This window comes from Drosophila yakuba, chromosome 2L, assembly GCF_016746365.2.
Source record: "Drosophila yakuba strain Tai18E2 chromosome 2L, Prin_Dyak_Tai18E2_2.1, whole genome shotgun sequence".
Lineage (NCBI taxonomy): Eukaryota > Metazoa > Arthropoda > Insecta > Diptera > Drosophilidae > Drosophila > Drosophila yakuba.
Window position 1 is genome coordinate 17,219,631 of NC_052527.2, and position 12,006 is coordinate 17,231,636.

The following is a 12,006-nucleotide window of genomic DNA, read 5'->3' on the forward strand; positions in this document are numbered from 1 at the left end:
CATCGGCCACCTCGTCTGACTTTAATAGACTTTCCACACTTTAAATAGGAAACGCCTTCGCATAATTGCTGTGTGAAGGCGCAAAGGGCATTTTAATTAAGCTGGGGGCAAAAAGAGCCCGGACAAGGAGTGTGAAATCGCCAAGAGAATACGTGATAACCATTTTTTAATTTAATTATCACGAACTGGACAGTTATGTCCTTAAAGTGCGAAAGTTAGGGGACACTCCTCAGTTAAGCGCAAGTAATGGTAAACGTAAAAGTAAATTCATCATAATCATCTTTAAAAGGCTAAAGATAAGAACTTAGTAAGAGTTTCGTTTAGTTCTAACTTTTAACTTTTTAACCTTTTAACCTTTTTCTATCCTTTACCAAGGCACTAAGCTCAAAAACTTAGGATGGACACCCACAGAATCGGCCTACTCGTATTGAAAAAAATTTTAACGATATTAGAAGCCAATATGGGCATAAATACTATAAAGAATAGAGCTTTCCGCTTAGTTTTCTTTTTTTATTTAAATATTGTATCAGTTATAGGGACACTTTACCAGTTCATCCAAAAGCATTGCATTAGAAATAAGGAATGAAAGCCACAAAATGTTTGTCCAAATTAAATCAAGTCTGACTCAGTCAGTCCGTTCTCCTAGTTAAACCCCTAAATGGTTTAAGGCTCGATGCCGAACCCGATGGATTCAAATTCCAAACAATAATCAATTACCAAGGATTGTCGAATTTAAGCCGTAAACTATGATTTAAATTAACTTTACCAGCATTAATAAACCACTACGATTCTCAATACTTAATGATAATTGGTTTAAGGCAACATTGAAAGTAGCTCCCTAGCCTAAACGAAATGTAAATCTCGCTTCAGCTCGTTTCGAGAAATGTGACAGTTTATATTATGCAAATCCTACGACTTACATTTAACTTTTCAGCCATTAATTTTTACAACACCCATCGCTTATTCATTCCTTCCATTCTGTCTTTGTTTTGAGTTTTCATTTTCTGAACGCGCAATTATTTCACCGAATAATTGATTTTTATTAGATCTTCGTCCTGGCTGGCAAATTAATTTTCCCCTAGTCCCCAGGAGCAACCAAACCAGGACCTCGCCTGCCGCCGACAAAGGCGGAACATCAGCAAGTCATATATAACCGAGCGCCGTCTTTGACACTGGCCTACGTTCCTTTTGTTGCCACTGTGCCCCCGGCACTTGCCCTTTGACCCCTGCCGCCCTCTTTTCCACGAGAGGCAAGCCCAGAGCCTGTGCCATAAATCAGCTTTGTTGCATTTAAGTCAGTGCAAACAAGCTCACAACAATAACAATAAACCAGCCCTGGGAAGAAGCATATTTTTGCCTACCGAGATTTATAGATTTGCATTTGTCTTGAAGCAAACATTTTGCATTTATTGTTTGTAAAGTTGGTTGCAGCAAGAACTTACGTTTCTTATTTGTATCCACGGATTCCTTGGTTTATCCTATTAAAGTTTTAGCCTTTGCTTTATAGGTTTCGGACTCTTTTATGTAACTTGTTTTTATTATATGCAGTTTTACTGTTCTGGCTAAACTTCTTACACACGTAATTTTTAGCTCGTGCTCAACTATGTTTAAGGTATTTTCCGATTTCTCTGAATTCCTTAATTATTTATTTTTGTAATTTTACATCACACTTTTATGCACACCATTTATGTATAGAGTATTTATTGAAAAGTATGTAACAGGTAGGAGGATGCGTTTCCGACCCTATAAAGTAAATTTATTCTTGATCAGCCGAGTGTGTCTTGTCATGTCCGACTGACCGTCCGTTAGAACGTCGAAATCTCCGAAACTAAAACAGCTAGAATTATATTAAGCATGCATTCCAAAGACAAAGACACAGCGCAAGTTTGATTCCTGATGGTGCCACGCACACTTTAACGTCCACAAACCGTCCAAACCGGCCACTCACACACTTTTGAAAAATGTTTTGATTGTATATTTCACTTATCAACGTTTTTTACGTAGTCACTTGCACTTTTGTGTCGTTGGGAAATGGGTTCACAACTTGATTTTAACCGACAGAGGCTAAGAGATCGACCGTGCTCTATGGACTCGCGTTTAGGACTGACTGGAGTTTTCCTAGCGGAGACAAGGACATCGGGATGCTGTTGGCTGATGTTTGGGAAATTTCTTAACAGAGCTCTGTAAATGGTCTGTTAACTTGCCACTCGGCAAGGATATTAAAAATTATGACGAGGGCTAAGACTTTATTGAAAATAAATATGAAGGAATGCATTAAAAATACATATATTTTTTTGCTGGTAATAATACATAATGGTTTCCCCGGGGGTAAATCGTGCCGTGCGTTATGGGACTACACGTTACGCATACGACGCGTGGCTCATTTGGTTTTAGCACCCCTTTTGACACCGATTCGATGTTCTCAGTTGTCTTTAAGCCTGTTAGCTAACAACAAGATAACCACAGTCATAATTGATGAGTGCGAAAATGGAACACAAATCGTGGGCCAGCAGAACATTAGTCTTCCTTCTGGAAGGCTGATAGCTACGTGGGCATCGAAAATGTAGGAAGCCATAACTTTTTCCTTTGCCATACATCAAACACGCTTGGTTGGTTTTTCCGGGCAGACCGACAATGTACGGCAGTAGTTGACAAAACATCTGTAGATTAGTACGTCCTCCCGCAAAAGTAAATGTGTAACATGTGTCGTACCCAGAAAAACAAGTGCTTATCGTAGTATGGGATTCTCAGAAGATTAGCCGCAAAACCTAATATCCAGTCTACATCTCTGCTGACTTTGTGCAGAGTCATTTAAAACTGTTTTACCCCTTCTCACAAGTAAAACTTTTAGCTACCACCTACCACAGGAATTATGTAAAATTTCAGTTGAGCAGAGCAATTTTGGAGAGGACAAACTTGGCACAAAATAACCAATGTCCCCATCCAAGTTGGTAAAAATAATGGATTAAGATGTGTGTGTCTCATCTATTTCTCGGTTAGCCCAAAATTGACCTAACCAAACATGTGTCGTAATCAAGTGTCGTTTTGACAGGATAAGACTGAGTATTCTCTAAACTGTAATTGGGTCCTCTTAGCTCGTTACCTTAGTTTCATTTCATTATTTTTATCTTTAATTTCATGTTTGGAAACCGAATTACCTTAAAATTGGCAAACTACTTCAATTAATGGGTCATTGAGCTGAGTACTGAATCAGTATATTCCAGTTACCAACGATAAATTCGCTATCCGGGTTTAGTTGGATCAGGATCATGTGCACATTAAGTATATACCTCCCACTTTTTCCATAAATCAAAGACAGTTTTTTGTGTATTTATATTTTCTATTAATTGCTTCCATTCGGTCTGTCGTCAGCTGCAAATGAAGTGCAACAAATTGTTAAACGCTTAACGCACAATTAGGCAGTCAGCCATAAGACGTGTAAAGTGCGTGCCAATGAGCACTAAATAAATATTTGAACGAGCGCTTGAAAAAAACAGCTCGAGTCCAAGAACAAGGACAAACCGGGTAAGACGTACTAAACATTTAATACCATTGCTTGCCGTTTTCGCCGGCAGGACGACAAGCAGCTGATAATGACGACGATGACCTGGTTGCTTCTCGGCTCTCCGTGCTCGGCCCTCGGTTCCTGGGACTGACCCCTCAGGTCCATGACTATGCCCATCCGTTCTTCTTCACGTTGAGCTTTTTCTCGTTTTTTGTTGACAGCATAATTACGCTGATGACAGCCCTTCGACGTGGCAGTGGGAGTCCTAGACACTAAGCAAACACAGACACTGCAATGGACATGGACATGGACGTGGCGCCATTAAGTGACCCCAGAGACCCGGACATACCGCATTCCGCACATGTGTCAGTTGATGGGAAGTAGTAGTGGATCCAGGAACAGGTGGCTGGCGGCTGGCGGCTGGTGGCTGGTGGGTGATGGCAGGTGGCAGGTGGCTCCGGTGGTCAGCCAAAATGGAGTGCTGCGCACAATGGAATGCCGTGCTATAAATAAAGTGCCCGAGCGGAGCAGCTCTGCCCAGATTATCGGTTCGCCCACTGTACAGTGTACACCGAGCTGCAGACGCCTGACCTCAGCGCCCCACCGTGCGGAATGATAAAGTGCACGGCATTAGTTTAAAGCCGGCGAACGCAGTCGCATTTGCCTTCCAAATTGGAAACGCCATTGTGTTCCTTCTTCGTCACACTACATGATGTTGTGCATATACGTTTTCCGAGATCTGTTTTGATTGTTGCCCAGAAGGGCATGATGGCTATAACGATTATTAACTTCACCCAACTCATTCTTCATCAAGAACAACAGCCGGAATGTTTAAAATGCAACTCTTGTTGGTGGTAAAAGTGTTTTATTAAGTTTGGTGGTTATTCACTTTAATCGCTTTGGTACAGAAATACTATTAAATACAATCAAAACTAAACACCAGCAGCTGAAATTTGTAGTGTCGATAAAATTAAAAGTTCATTGTGGCCTGCGGTTTCGGCTTTGGATTTTGCGAATATACATTTATTCAAGCCCAAACAGAATTGTAAACACCGTGGTGCGTTTAAATTTGTTATTTATTTTTTAAAATTGTGGTTGGATGAAACTAATTGCAGAGGCCTCAGTTTGCTGTTGACAAAAGTGATCAGATGGATTCAATAAATAAAAAGTATATTGAATTGATATGATATCGAAGAAAATATATAACTTTGCGATAATTGGCTTAAATCGAAAAGTATTCAGTCCCGATTAAAATTATTAGGCTGCTGCGGAATCGCTGGAATATATGGCTATATAAGCCATATAATTTCTGTTCCTAATCCTGGCCGACACACCAGGCCGGCAATAAATGGCGACAAACTACGAATGCCTCCGGACAAAATAGCTATAGTTTTGGAAAACCGCACAGCACTCTCACGCCAGTAAAGCACCGGGAATGTTTTCTTTTGCCAAGTGGGAAACTTTGTCCTGCTGCCATGACAATAATCGTGGTAATGGGCTGTCTCATAATAATGCTAATGATGCCTCTGGGTACGGGTCTGGACCCGACACGCCCAGCAAATTATGACTGCCTCCGGCGCAATGGCGAAATTAGAGTTTCAATTTCCGCAGCGAATCCGGCTGCCAAAGGCGGGGAAAGCAGCACATAACTGAGTGTGCACTTTTCCCATTATCAAACGCCTTAAAGCAAAAACTTTTTAATTGTGCCACAACAACCGGAGCTTCTGGAGAGAAATGCAGTGTACACGTACACAAACTTTCGCCTTCATCGACGCCTGCAATTCCGTGCAACTCAAACAGCCTGGTTATAAAATCAGGCCAATTAGTGCACGTGAGAAAGGCGACAAACGTCCCCGAAACATGCCTCCAATGAATTTGAGAAACTTTTCAAAGGGTCCAACGGCGATGTCAATGCAAATTTAAGCTAAAAGTGAATACTTCGAACTAAAAACTTCCGAGTAGTAGAATATATTATATTGTATTGTCATTATATGTGATTTTATTTTATGCCACTGATCTTACGTCGATATTTTATGCTACATGGCTTAATGAAATATGTAAATATAAGCAACTGCTTGCCAAAATTCATACTCAATCAGCAATATGCAAATGAGGAGCAATAGCGCAGGTTTCTCCACCAACCGCCCACTGATTTTCAATGTTCTGCTAAATATGCAATTCCTTCAAATGAAATAAAAGAGTACGACAGCGAGTTAAGTTTCCCTATCCGTTGTTTTGCGCGGATTTAGCGTGCTTTCTGATATTTTCCCCGTGGCAAACGTGCGCGGAATTCAAAAACGGTAAAAAATTCATTTCATTCATTTCGGAATAGTAGGAAGCGACTTAAACAGCAAACTCCGGCGGTATGCGGCTTAAAGTCCTCACTTCAAGCTTGATTGTCTGGCAGCTTGTTATTTGCATAAAGCGCCGCTGACCAACTGTAGCACATTGGGCTTAGTCTACGGCAACCCAAATCATAAAACACATGGCGCCCGTCGGAATCACAAAGGAAAGGAACCTTCGGGCAAAGGGACCAGGATGCCCAACCTAAAGGAGCAGTCCTCCACACGGGTTTGCAGTACGTTTGCCATAAAAATGTCACAAAGGTCATCCGTAAGGCTGAAATGCGATGGGTCCGGAGATTACTGAAATGTCTACTATATTGGATATGGCCGGACATTTGTTTCTCCACATGTAAAGCGCTTTCCAAATCGCCAGCAAATCTTATCTCTATTTAAATAAATTAAATTGCTTTTTAAGGGCCAAGAATTTACTTGGTTTTGGACTTCACCGAGTTATAACATCCTTTGGACTCCACAATTTTAATTACTTAAGTAAATGCTATCGTAATACGCATAAATTTCTTATACAAAACCATTTAAAACCAGCTCGCCTCTTTTATTTTGAATCCGTTTCTATCTAAACCTCTTTAACTTAATAAAAAACTTTGAAAACCAAAGCGTCAATAGCGGAAGGAAAACAAATTAATTCTGCTTATTTACCAAGTGCATTACCCAACCAAGATTTCCAACTCCGAAACTTAGATGTGAATTAATTTGTGTTAATTGTTTCTCTCGCGCGCCGCAAAAGTTTGGGTTTACATTTACCCGCACAATTCGGGGCATTTTCGACTAGCAGTTGCCACTGGGAAAATCCTATTGCGGCTGCATGGCAGCAGCTTAACGGTTTCCCGAGCGGCTTGTCCTTGACTTTCGTTTTCACCCGATTCCTGCTTATGGCCCGACACGCTCGCAGTTTTCGCCTGAAAGTTTCGGCCTTATTCCCGGCTTCTGGCTTCTGGCTCGGTAAGAGTTGAGCTCGAGCTGTCCGGCTAGAGTTTGTCGTCTGTCCGGGTCCGTGTCCGTGTCTGTGTTTGTGTCACTGGAATGATTAAAGATTTTTTTTATGGCCGTGGACGCTACTTTCTGCAACAATTTATCAACTTTCAAGGCTGCCCCAGCCGTTGTAAAAACTTTGACATTTTGTTTTGAGGCTATAAAATTTCTAATTTAATCAACTTTAAGTTGACTCTTGCATCACCGAACTGACCGCCTATTTGGTGGCGAGTTCAAGTCCGCAGCTCACGAACCACCATAAAAACGTTCCTTTAAATATTAAATCGACGTTCTCATCGACCCCGCCCACTGACAGGTCGTGTTTTTAGTGCGGTAATCGAAGGCCATGAAAACGCACATCAAAAATGATTGATGATAGTCTCGGACATAGTCACTTTTCCCGGGTCGGACCGCTCAACGCAACTTCAGTCCTTCAGTCCACCCCAACTCCTAGTTGCGCAGCTACAAAGTCATTAAAACAACCCTCCAGTGCTTCAGATGCAGGACCTTCATCCTTTCTGCCAATGATTGAATGTCGGTACTCTCTTAGCTCGCTAATAAAGTTATGAAAATGTTTGAGTTTTCAAACCCTTTTTTGAACGCTGTCGTCAGTCTGACAGCGCGAGATCAAGGATCTAATTACCCCAAGGACTCCTGCGGAAATGCAAGTCAGAAATGATAAAACTGCAAATATAAATATTACGGTTTGTTTATAAGCAGCTGTCATTCCTTAAAATTCAGCGTTACGGGAACCATAATATAAAAGTAATTAATAATAATAATAAAAATAAATTAACAAAAATTAAAACATTTAAAAACATGAATAACCATACTTGAAAAACAAAACAATTATGCCGCATACATTTATACCATGTTTGAATTCATGCAATAAATTTTCGATTTTTTATTAATACTACATACAAATAATGAATCAAGGCGGATGTCATAATCTCTCGAACATAATATGGCCACGGAGAAACTAATACACATATCAGTTTTGTTGTCTTTAGCCAAGCAAACAGTCGTCGTAAGAATAAACATTATTTTGAAAAACAATTACACCATACTCACATAGTATTTACCGTTGCCAAATACTTAGCTCCAGCATGCAGCTGTAATTAATTACAGTTTAGACAGCATTCAGTTGCAGCTTTTCAGATTGTATTTTCAAAGCGCTACTGGCCGTGAAGTTCGACGGAATTAGCACACAACCAACTTGAACTTGTTTCGCGGCAAGCAGCCACGTGTAGGTTTATAATTTCCGCACGGATATGAGAAAATCTCGCAGATAGAACTTTTGTTCTGTGCCAGAGAGATCTTTCTCTGAAATCCGTCAGACGGAAGGGATTTAAGCGAAACTGAGGCCGCTCGAAAAATCTATTAAGCGCCTGTCGGTGTATCTGAAAAAGCCTTTAATGAGCAGCTGCAACTTGTTGTCGGCAACCACTCAGGCATTCACGGAGCGTGTTCCGCCCCCCGTCACCACTTGATTGTCAGATGCAACCGCGCTGCATTCGCTCATTTCGCATTCCGCAGTGTTTGTTTGCATAAACTTGAGCGACAGGCGGGCGGATTGGGTAGATGGTTTTGAATGACAGCACGGACGAGGTGGGCGGTAAAAAATCAGTGGGTGAACACTTCTACGGGCTTCACACTCAGCCGCAGATCGCAGTGTCCTTTGTGTTGCGTATACGCCGCGTTGCCGGTCATTTAATATGCACGCTTCGTTTGCGGGACATGGCACTCTTGTCTGCACTTGTACGACGAGAGCTTGGACCATGATTAAGAAATGTAAACAATCCACATCAAAAATAAGACTGATGGTCTGTCCAAATCGGCATTTCAAAGCTGAACGGTCTTGTGATTAAATATTATGTAAATATTACTTAAACACTGAATAAATCGTTAAAACATTAAATCGTTTAGACTGCACAAGCCATCTAAAAAATACTTTTAAATTGTGCAGATAAATTGATACCGTCACCTTAATCGTCATCAAAAATAAATGACAGCACCTGGTATACAATTCAAATTGAGTGCGACCTTCACTATACTTGACTCATTTTCTGATTCAGTAAAATTGGCCGCAGGTAAAATTAATGCATTGCTCATGGTCAATGCATTTAATTTGTGTCTGCCTGAATTAATATGACGTCTGTCTGTACACTGGCTTAATTTAATGCTTAAGATATGCATTGCGTATTCATAAATGAGAGTGCCGTTCAATAACGAATTGCAACTTATAGCTACATTAATAAATATAAAACGCAGCCGTTATAAGTAGTGCGCGATTTAAATTGAATTTTTTTATGAGGTTTATTTATTAAAATAATTTGTTTAACTTTTGGGCCTAAGTAAACAACATAATGTGCAATTACTAATGTCCATTTTCGATAAAACTGCATAACTTATGGCTGCACATGTTGCTGCTAAAAATTTAATAGATTTAAAGTGGGAATAAACGTGCCCTGACCCAGTTTTAGCTAAAGAAATTTTCATGGAAACCACAGTACCACAGCTGGTTTGTAGGAAATGTCCTGCCAAAACTCAGCCATATGTTTTAATAGCTCTCGAAAGTGTTTGGCTGCATGCGAGAAAATATAAACCTTTTACACCCACTGCAAGAGGGGAAATAGAATTTTCCATTAGATTGCCTTTTTGCGATCATTTCGAAGGGCAGAACATCATAAATTCCATTTAGTTTTTGGGTTGCCAGCCTCGTCGAACAGTGCTGCTACTTTAGCGATTTATTTTATGTTCATCCTTTTTATAAGTTGAATAGCCACAAATCGGCCACAAATTTATGCAATTTCATCACAAACTGAAATTTCAAATTGCTTTTAGCATTTTACCTTTGATTATTACTTAGCTAGAATGGGTGTGGCAACATTTGAAAACAAACTTGCGCTGTCTCTGGAATCTCAATCTCAACTCTCTAGCTTTTATAGTTCCTAAAATCGGGGCGTTCATACGGACGGACGGACAAACGGACATGGCCAGTTTTGAGGCGGCTAATGATCCTGATCAAGAATATATGTACTACACTCAATATGGTCGGAACACCATCCCTGTTACACACTTTTCAACGAATCTAGTATACCCTCTACTCTACGAGTAAAATAATAATAGCTACTGACAGAAACACAGGCATTATGAATGGTTGAAAAAAGAAAGTTTAGTCTAGACTGGTTAAAGTTCTCACAAAAGTTCTATTAGCCTTTAGGTTTACAATTGCCTCAAAGATAAATGTATCAGTGCATAAAAAGGAGGTATGCCTAAAAACCATATGTATGATTAGTCAAAAGTGATACTGTCAATGAATTTAGCTTTCTAGTTTGGATAAGTAATTTAGTGAAATTGATAATACGAAAATAAAAATGCTAACAATCTATCTGTTTTCCGTTTCTTTGCAGGTTCTGACATCTCTGCCGCCGAATAGAAACAGTTGTTTCCCAGGCTTTCTCCCACGCTCAGATCCGGTCAAGTTCGTGTACTAACATTAATCAAACGGTTAGGGCCACGCCCATCTTGGCCGCGTTCAGCACCAACTCATGTATGTATGGATCCACATACATATATTAAGTATAGACTCGAAGCAGAATCGCATAAGTTATGCCACACTTTCACGGCTGACACCATCACATGTGGCACAGAACCCCGGGAAAGTCACAACCCTACCCCCCGCTCTGTAAGGACGCAAGTAACCTTTAAACTTCGATAAGCGATCCACTCGACTGTAATAAAATTGATGATTTGCACTCCTCTAACTAAATTCAATTGGTGTTGCTGTAATCTTTTATTTCTTTAAAGAATTCCACAAAAATGATTCAAAAGAAAGTTTTGAATGTAAGTTCCTGGACCTGTGCAATCAATGCTTTAGGCTGATAAGTTGACTATACAAAAGTGTATAATTTGAGCTGAATTTGATCACGGCATTGGTGTTTGAATATGCCTCCTTCGTACTACAGTATCATCTGTAAATTTAAATACATTTTTTGTACAAGAAATGATATGTTGGCGCCGTCCCCGGTCGATGTCAGTTTATACATTTCATTTAGCTTAGAGAGCGCCGAGCCCTTATTACTCAATATAACTGGCAAAAATTTATTAGTAATCAGTAGAATAAGCTTTTATAGCTCTTTAGCTGGGATTCAGGAACTAATTAAGCATGCATGCCTGAAGATCACGGACCTCTTTAAATAGATATTTAAGTAATTTTAAAGCATTCACAGAATATTTTATGAAGGCATTTTGAAATTTGCACAATTTCTTAATTAATGTGTACTTGTTGGGTATTATAAAATCCCCAATTATCAGAAAAAATTATGAATAATTAAAAAACACCTATTTTTAGCAGTTCAACGTTTTACTAGTTTGGGAAGCATCCGTTTGAATTTGCATGTATAATTGCAAGGTTTCGGCAAAACATAATACGAACATCCTTGCAATTTATTATTTAATTATAGAAACCATGTTGTGGCATGTTTTTGTGAAGCTCGCCGATTTAAATTTAAATGGCAGATTTTCGTTTACAGTTGTAATTGATAAATGAAATGTATGCTAGTGAAATTGATTAGTGATTGGGAAACAATGGTAATCGAGTGAGCATCGCATAACCGGCCTGAAAGATATTTAATATTGACTTCAGTTTGAGATTTAAATTTATGGAGCTTCGCGGCGAAATGCATTTGTTCCGGGAATCTGCTGACAGTCCGCAAATCGCCGGTTCTCCGGATGGCTAGACATGAATGGATTGCCTATTGGTTCTGTGCTTGGATTGGTTTGACTAGCATGTAAAACATGCCAAGAAATTCAAATAAAACCCTTTTGGGAGCAGACAAGCCATTGGTGGAGGAAGAATGCTGCTGCCAGTACAGAAATTCATTTATCAATTTAGTAAATGGTTCTCAATTTGTTTGTAAAAATATCATTGTGTTTTTCAAAAGGTGCGTTGTGTTCCCTGTGCTGTTTGATTAAATCGCATTTTACACTTGCTTTTGTTTGATATATTTTTCCTTGGTTTGGCAATTCAAAACCCAATACTTTGTACACTGTGCTGTCGTTTCGAAATGGTTTTTATTAGAATGCCAATTAAATTTCACAAAAGCCACAAGGCAAAGCAAAGCCAAAGAACGAAATCAAGTTTAATTAACTCTGTAAGTGTCA

At 39.7% G+C, this 12,006-nt stretch overlaps 1 protein-coding gene across 2 annotated transcripts in view; it reads right to left on the reverse strand.

Annotated features, from left to right (window-relative positions):
* The window catches only part of LOC6528602 (metabotropic glutamate receptor 2), an 84,853-nt gene that overhangs the window by 55,455 nt on the left and 17,392 nt on the right, over window positions 1-12,006 (reverse strand). Inside the window, exon 1 of one of the 2 annotated variants that reach the window (XM_015198834.3) lies at window positions 1,443-2,095. The exons of the other annotated variant lie outside the window; for it this stretch is intronic. The gene's annotated coding sequence lies outside the window, so the exon portion shown is untranslated. Of the gene's footprint in view, window positions 1-1,442; window positions 2,096-12,006 lie in introns of those variants that run through there. 2 annotated transcript variants of the gene reach the window in all.